General features: G+C 40.8%; 1 protein-coding gene and 1 long non-coding RNA gene across 3 annotated transcripts in view; both read right to left on the bottom strand.

Moving 5' to 3' along the window:
• LOC114028908 overlaps positions 1-7207 on the bottom strand; it is a 25542-nt gene extending 18335 nt beyond the window's left edge. For both annotated transcript variants that reach the window (XR_003567422.1, XR_003567423.1), the window contains exons 1-2: positions 7073-7207; positions 5059-5192 (exon numbers count right to left, since the gene is read on the bottom strand). This is a non-coding gene — a long non-coding RNA (uncharacterized LOC114028908). The remainder of the gene's footprint in view (positions 1-5058; positions 5193-7072) is intronic.
• A 4-nt stretch (positions 7208-7211) lies between these two features.
• WDR59 (WD repeat domain 59) overlaps positions 7212-7700 on the bottom strand; it is a 68719-nt gene continuing 68230 nt past the window's right edge. Inside the window, exon 27 of the transcript XR_003567421.1 lies at positions 7212-7251. The gene's annotated coding sequence lies outside the window, so the exon portion shown is untranslated. The remainder of the gene's footprint in view (positions 7252-7700) is intronic.

Here is a 7700-nt window from a genome sequence, read left to right as displayed (position 1 = left end):
AGAATGGCTGAATGATTTCTCCACCCTTTTCAGCAGCATGTGTGTAGGGGTAAAGGTGGCAGATGGTAGAAGTGATTCAAGGCTGAGGATTGGCAGGGCTCAGTTGAAGGCAGGATAAGGGGGCCAAAGTCTGAAAAGAAGAGGACAGTATAGAGTTGAACTCATTCACCAAGGGGAAAAGAGGGTGGCTAGTGCAAGGGTAACAGCCAGGGAAATAACTGAGGGGTCAAGGGTTGGAGGCCATGGTGTGGATGAAAAGTAGGATTTGGTAAGGGCAGGCTAAGGAAGAGGTAGAAAGCCAACAGATTAGGGTCAGATAAGAGGACTTCAGAATTCTTTAACGTGAAGGTGGTCTGCAATGATGACGAGATCATCTTTGTGTGTGGCTGAGGTACAGTGGAAGAGCAGTTCACAGGAGGAAGAAGTGAATGGTCAGGGTGTTGAAGGAAGAGTCAGTATGCACACTGAGGCTCTCAAGCGTGAGGGAAGGAACTGGGAAAGAGAAAAGTTGTGAGCTGGGTCCCGATTACTTCCAATATTTTGGATTATCTTAGGTTTCGCAGATATACAATCATGCCATCTGCAAACAGACATATTAGTTTAATTGCTGATTCTTGTTCATTTTTTCCTGCTTTATGCTATTACTAAGAGTTCTAAAACTATGTTAAGTAGAAGCATTAATTCATATGAGAGCATTGTGGGCATTTCTAAAGAGTGCTTCTGGTTGTTTCTATATTGAATATGCTAGTTTGTGGATTGCGGATGACAGCTAAAAAAATTATGAAATATCAATGAAATGGAACTATTGTACCATAAGAATCAATCAGCACTGAACTCATTATAGTGGGAAGGGGCTGTAGACAACAGATGCCCAGATTTTGACTAAGCGAAAGATGTAGCTTTTACGGCTGTCTTAGAAGGAGAGGTTGATGAGTAATGGAGGTAGGAGTGAGAACCTGGAAGAGGTAATAAGAAGCAAGGACTATTCCAACACTTCCTGCCTTGATCACTGAGCTGAGGAAAATGGGTACAGGTGCAGGCAGGAGGGGTGGCCAGCCAGGCTGTCACTGGGAGGAGCCAGGTTGGTGATTCCTAGAAGACGGAAGGAATGGGAGAGGAGAGGTTTAAGATGAAGGGAAGTGTGTGGCCTGTGGAACAGGCCAGAAGGCACAATGAAAGGGGTGGGTAGCTTTCAGCTGGAACTTAAGGTTGAAGGGGAAGGGAGTAAGGAGTTGGGTGGTTAACGGGGAATGGGATTTGGATGATGACCCATTAGGGTTCAGAATCACTGGTATGTGGAGGGTATGACCAGGAGCTCAATGTTCATCATTGAGCAGAAGTTTCCACACCTCTTCCTAGAGGAGGCTGGAGATCAGCCAGGGGACGAAGAATTCAAAGAAACATGGGAAAACTTATATGAACTAGTAAGCAAAGCAAGCAGAACCAGGAAAACACCATATAACTACAAAAATGTAAACAGAGAATGAAATGAAATTGGATGCTGTATAATTGCAATGATTAAAGTAGGTCCTGAACCAAAGACGAGAAAATTCAACTCTCTCCTTTTATTGGCGATGTAGGAGACAATGAGTATGGAATTCTGCCTATGCTATCGGAAATGGTCAATGTGTCAGCCGGTTTTGCTGAACTGTTTTTTTTCCCCTTCTTTTTCTCTTTGTCATAAGGGATGATGGTACAAGCTTTGTAAGACAAGACGGCAAAATTTCCCATGAAATAATTATTACATGTCCCCTCTGGGCACTTGATGAACCTTTGACAATGTTTTTATTTGTCTCTCTTTAGTAAATCCATAAGCCATTCTTCCATTTAGCTGCAATTTCCTTGTATCTTCTGATTTCATTTATAGTGACAATGACAATATTGACAATATCCATCCCCCCAATAGTATATCAAGTTGAGACAATCATCTCACAGCACAGTGAAGCTCACGTCTACGAACAGGCTAAGAACTGGGGACATTCCTATTGTCTTCCTCTGCCACCATCAGTACAGAAGCAGAAGACCACACGGGACTAAGGCCCATTCCATATTTTTTCTTTGTTTCAGGGATTGCTATACCCAAATAGTTAGCAGCAGGCCAACCTACTGGCAACAGGCCTCTTCACACTTAGCTAGCCTGGTCTTCACAAAGTGCATACTGTCTGTTGTTGGAACCACACTTGAAATCTTTCCAGCTTGGAAGAAGCTGCCAGAGTTTACACTCCACACTAACATAATCTTCTATACCACAATGAAGGACAGGAGGAAGACTTCTGTGGAGGAGTTAATGAATTACATTTTTGTAGGAAAAAAAAAAAGCCTGTTATTTCTGTTTTTCTCAATTATCCATGCTTGAGGAATCTTTCTACTAGGGACTGAGAAGCACAATCCTTCACATGGTGGCTTCTACTGAAATTTCAGGCCTAATACTAATACTAATACTAATCACAGAAAAGTTGACTTTATAGTTATAAACCTATTAGATGATGTCAAAATCTAGTAATCACCATTAGGAAAAAATACGAACTACTCATGCTGTCCTTTAAAGCTGTCCAAAATCAGCCCTATTTTTCCAGACATTTCATATTATTCCCCCTTCATTTACTCTCTATTTTAGTCAAACTGGTCTACAAGCTGTTCTTTGAACTACTTTTACTATCTCCTTCTGTCAAACCATTACACAGGTTGTTTCCTATGCCAGGAATGTATTTCTTTTTCACCTCTTCCTCTTAAGAGAATCCCTAACTTTTTTTTAGGGCTCAGTTCAAGAACCACCTCCTAAAAGAAATATTTGTTGAACTGAATTGAATTGAATCACTGGAGAATAAAGATAATAATGATATCAAGTTCAATGCCCTTTAAGACCCAGTACTAGGATTTGTGACCAGCAACACGGCAGATTTACCACTCTCTGCCAATCTGTACAGCCCCCTAAATTTGCAAACAGGTGATTAAATTTTAAATATCAACCGGGTGGAGATAAGAACTAAATTGGCATAATTAGGACTAAACCCACTACATAGGAAGATAGGGTTGGGCACCAGTAAGATCAGATTTACTCTGTGACCCTCTCTACTCCTGCCCCACAGGCACCACCAGCTGTGAGCACAAACTAAGTCGCAGGACAGCCCTAAGGCGGGGACTGCTCACAACTGCAGGAACTTTACCCAAAGCTCTCCACCACCCACCCCACCTTAGGTGGGAGAAATATCCTCATGTACCATTCCAGGCAGGTTAGGCTAGTATTTCTTTCAAAAGTATTAAAACTGTCCTTGAGATGAATTGATTCAGGGGACAAAAGCTCAGGCTGACCACATACCAGCAGCATGATTAACACAAGCACAGGAGAACCGCTCTTAACGAAATCAAGGCTTCATTCTCAAGTAATATCATTTCCCTGCCCTGTAAGTGACTCCCTTCTGTTCCCTAACTGTCAACAGACAAATGCCTCATTTTGTTCCATTCAAGAGACCGGAGCTACCGGATCAGTGTGACTGATTCTGCCCAGTTCCATTAAAGAAAGGAGGAGAGTTAAGTGAGGAACTGCATGGACCAAAACAGTGAACACAAGTTGCTGCTGAAGGCTGGAGTGAAAGGCATTTGGAAACCCAGAGGACCAGCTCTGTACCCTGGAGGTTACTAAGAGCAAGCACCAGGCCAGGAAACCTCATGTCTCTTAAAGAGAGGAGACAGAGGCAATCTTGCAGTCCAGGCTTGGGTGATCAAGGGCACCAATAAAGAGGGAGGATTGGAGAGAAATGGAAATACAAAACTAAGGCACAAATACCAAAGATAACAAGAGAAAGAGCTTCAATTTAAGTTTAGTGCACAGATACACCATCAGAGAAGGAAAAATCAGCAAAATTGAAAAAGAAATCAAAGTGTAATGAGTAAACATGATAATATAAAGGAAAGATGAATCCATGATGCGATAAAATATAGAATCCTGTTAACCCCACTCCTCAAAAATCATGGAACAACAAAAATCTCAGAGTGGATAAAAAGATAAAATTAGAGCTTCCAGTGCAGAAAATAAAGTGCTCAGTGCAGAATTTTAAGACATAATCAGCATACTAGAAAAAAACAACCAGAGAATTTAAGAGTTGGAAGGAACCTCACCAGCCATCTCCTAAGTGATGGAATCCCATCTAGAACATATCTAAAGACCTATGTGCAGAAGGAACCCACCAATTCTCTAGGAATTCATGTTAGAGAATCCCTCTAACAAGGTGAGAGATTGATAGATATTGAACATGACACCACCAAAACAGAGGATACTTTGGTCAAAGATAACCTCAAGGAAACAATTTAAAAGAACACATGGATTCTATATTCTAAGCATCCTAGCTTAGACCCACACTCAGATCTCTGGGACATCCTGTATATAAGTCAAAGCAACTGACACTCTCTAGTGTGCACAGAGATCATTTAAGGGTTATAGGTCTCTCAGAAAGACATGATTTAAAAAAAAACAAACCACCACAATGAAGAAAGCAATACAGGAAAATCATCTAGAGCTTCTAAATATAGACAACAAAGCCCAGACCAAGAGAATCTATGGGGAGAGGTAAGGAGAACAAATAATGCTTCAAAATATGTAGTAGTTAAACTGAATAATTACAGACACATTACTAAATGATAATGAAACATAACTAATTACATGTATATAACCTCTCCTTCACAGTACTTGACACAAATGATTGTGAAGCATGAAATGTGTCCAAAATGCATGAGGCTTCACATTTTAACTATACCTAGAGACCTGCTTTTCAACCTGGCCAACCAAACTCAATCCACTGTCCAATACAATTATCCCACATTGCATCATTTTCATTAAGAATGTGCATTATATTGAAAATTTCTCAATGTGGCATTTCCATCAAAATAACACAGTAAACAGTGAAAAAGTGGCAAATAGTCTCTAGTCAGTTTCAACATACTGTACATATGTAATCAAATGAGCATCTTTATATTCATTGCTTTAACCACTTGCAAAGCAGAACTGGAAGATTTTATTTCCTGAATTAGCTGATTGCAAAAGTCTTATGACATACTCACCTTCCCACCACAACATCTGCAAGGGATATCATGCAAAATTTCTCTGTCAGGTTTGCCAAGTCAATAGCTCCAGGCATCACCAACTTTATCTCTACTGCACGGGCTTTTTTGCATTTAGCAATTTTGTAAACAACCTTAAACAAAGCAAGCAATCTTTTAGATGTCCCAGATAAGGTGTTTTTGTTTTTTTAAGTTTGGTTTTGCCTAAGAAAAGCACCACATTTCTCTAGAAAAGCTCATCTAGTCAATATATTTTGCGTGTATACTTTCAAAAGGTCATTTCAATGTATTAGATTTTTTGCTACTGTCAGCTAAAACATTCAAACAAAGCAATCAGTGGTCATTTCTCTATATTAGTAACAGTATTTTTGAAGCCTAATGGTAAGTGTAGTGGATTATATTTTTAGATGTGGGCTATTTTCTGTTTCTGTATTTAAACTACATCCAATTTGCTTATAACATTTCAGTTTCTCCAATGGACTTTTCAAACCAGTTACATATTTATTCATTAAGTGATATCTTTCACTTTAAGTTTCAAACAGTAACCTATAACCCTTCTCCAGTTATTTCCATTTTTTAAAAAATTGCAGTTTTTTGGAAATCAACTTATTATATTGTACTTACTAAAATGAACGACATTTGAAAACTGTAACAGATATTACGGTTCTTTTTAACTTCCATTAAAGATTAACTGAATGTACACATTCACATTCAAGTAAGGGAGGCAACATGTGAACACAGCTTGTCTGTATCATGCCTCCATACCAACTGCAGTGACAATAATAGATTGTACCATGAAGGAACTAATTCCAATTTGACCTTGTTGGTACATAACTTGTACATGGGAATGAACTGACCGTTAGTCTCTTTTGTTAACTTCATTGTGAATTTTGTTTTCATTGAGAAAAGTGGATCTAAGAAGCCCGAGGGCAAGACATGAGGCAGCACGTGTCAGGAGAATCAAATTACCTTGACTACAACTTCTCCTCAGACCCTAGTGAAGACAGCTCAGGATCCTGAACCCAAGAGCCCCAGGAGGAGTAATGTCCCCCAGATCACCAGCAACCCTCATGGAAAAGGAGTCCCACCTGACGCTCCACCACCACCACCACTGACTACTGACCCATTGCCACTAAGGGGTATACCCAAGAATGAATAATAGCAGCATTCCCCAACCCTGCTTCCAAAGCTGGCCCCTACTATCATAGTCCAAGGGAGCATCCTTGTGGGGATGTGACCTGGCAACTGCGTCTGCAGATATCACACCTGCTGAAGACCTTGAAAAGGCAGTTCTCACCACCGAAGTCCTTGACACTGTCCAATTGTTCAACATCAGAACCCAATGCGGTTTTATTAATGGAAATGACATTAAGACACCTTACTATCTGCATGGCTACTTCACACTAAGGGCTACAGGGCCTTCCCATCTGACTTGTACCTGAAACCTCCTATATGTATGTTCTCTTCCCCTCTTAAAATGGGAGCTCCTGGAGAGCTGTTCTATTTACAAACATCTCCAGCACTCCGCACAGTGCTAGGCACATAGGAAGCATTCCTTCATTCACCTATTTAGGCAGGAGCTACACTAGAAAAGATCCGATGCTTTTAGCCTCTTCCCCGTCCCCCACCCCTCCAGGAAGCCAAGCCCCTGAGTTTGGAAAAACTCTATGGGAAAAGGCTGAAGGAAGTGAGCAAGTTTAGTCTGAAGAAGACTCGGGGGGATCTGAGAGCCACTAAAAACGTTCAAGTGCCGGCTTACGGAAAAGAAAACTGACCTGTTCTGATCAGCACTAGAGGACAAAACTAGGAACAATCAGTGAAAGTTGCAGAAGTAACAATGGGGGTTGGTTTCACTGAAAACTGGGAAGACCTACACGGACTGATACAAAGTGAATGGAGCAAAACCAGGAGAACAATTTATACAGTAATCACCACACTGTGAACATAAACCGATTTTGAAAGACCAAGGAAGTCTGATCAACACAAGGACCCACCACAGTTCCAGAGGACTTACGGTGAAGCATGCTGTCCACCCCTGGAGAGAGAGCTGAAGCACTCGGAGCAAGTAGAAGCATATTTTCCTTTTTTTTCTTTTTCTTTGGATATGGTCAACATGGAAATTTGTTTGACATGACTACACATATTTGTCACTGGCCATCTCAATGAATGGAAGAGGAAGAAGAGAATTTGGAACTAAAAGTAAAAATAAAATTGAATTTTAAAAAAAGTTGCAGAGGTTAAAAAAAATTTTTTTCAGAGGTAAAACTAAGCTCATCTATGAGGGCATTATCTAACAATCTGGAAGATGTGAAAGTGGAGTAGGCAGCACTACTTTGGGAAGGGCTGCGATGCTCCTCAATAATCCACAAACAAAGGCCAGGAGACATGTTGGGAATACCGTCAAGAGGATTTATACTCAACATGGGTTGGGCATGACGGCCTCTCAAGTCCCTTCCAACTCTGAGATTCTGTTTAATTATTAAATCAGCAGCAAAGACTGAATTGATCCATTTCAGCGGTCAATTAGGAGACCTTCCCCTCAATGGCAATTGATGGGGTCGGAATCTGGGCCCCAGAAAGGAAAAACCCTGGACTTTCCCACATGGCCAAATCTCTGGCATTCCTCTGAGGCTATAATCCTG

This window comes from Vombatus ursinus, unplaced genomic scaffold (genome assembly GCF_900497805.2).
Source record: "Vombatus ursinus unplaced genomic scaffold, bare-nosed wombat genome assembly UNPS02014900.1, whole genome shotgun sequence".
NCBI classification, from domain to species: domain Eukaryota; kingdom Metazoa; phylum Chordata; class Mammalia; order Diprotodontia; family Vombatidae; genus Vombatus; species Vombatus ursinus.
This window is presented reverse-complemented; position numbering and strand designations above follow the sequence as displayed.